This window comes from Carcharodon carcharias, chromosome 24 (assembly GCF_017639515.1).
Source record: "Carcharodon carcharias isolate sCarCar2 chromosome 24, sCarCar2.pri, whole genome shotgun sequence".
Taxonomy (NCBI): domain Eukaryota; kingdom Metazoa; phylum Chordata; class Chondrichthyes; order Lamniformes; family Lamnidae; genus Carcharodon; species Carcharodon carcharias.
This window is the reverse complement of record NC_054490.1, coordinates 811,501-811,854: the sequence shown is the minus strand read 5'-3', so window position 1 is coordinate 811,854 and position 354 is coordinate 811,501.

Sequence of the window (354 nt, the reverse complement as noted above, 5' to 3'; positions counted from 1 at the left end):
TACACCCTCCTATCTCTGTAAACTCCTCCAGCCCCTACAACCCTCCCTATCTCTGTAACCTCCTCCAGCCCCTACAACCCTCCCTATCTCTGTAACCATCCTCCCCAGCCCCTACCCCCTTCTTAAACCCCCTCCACCTACCCTCCTTCTCTCTCTGTAACCTCCTCCAGCCCTACAACCCTCCCTATCTCTGTAACCTCCTCCAGCCCCTACACCCCTCCCTATCTCTGTAACCTCCTCCAGCCCCTACACAACTCCCCAATATCTGTAACCCTCCTCCAGCCCCTACAACCCTCCCTATCTCTGTAACCTTCCTCCAGCCCTACAACCCTCCCTATCTCTGTAACCTCACAC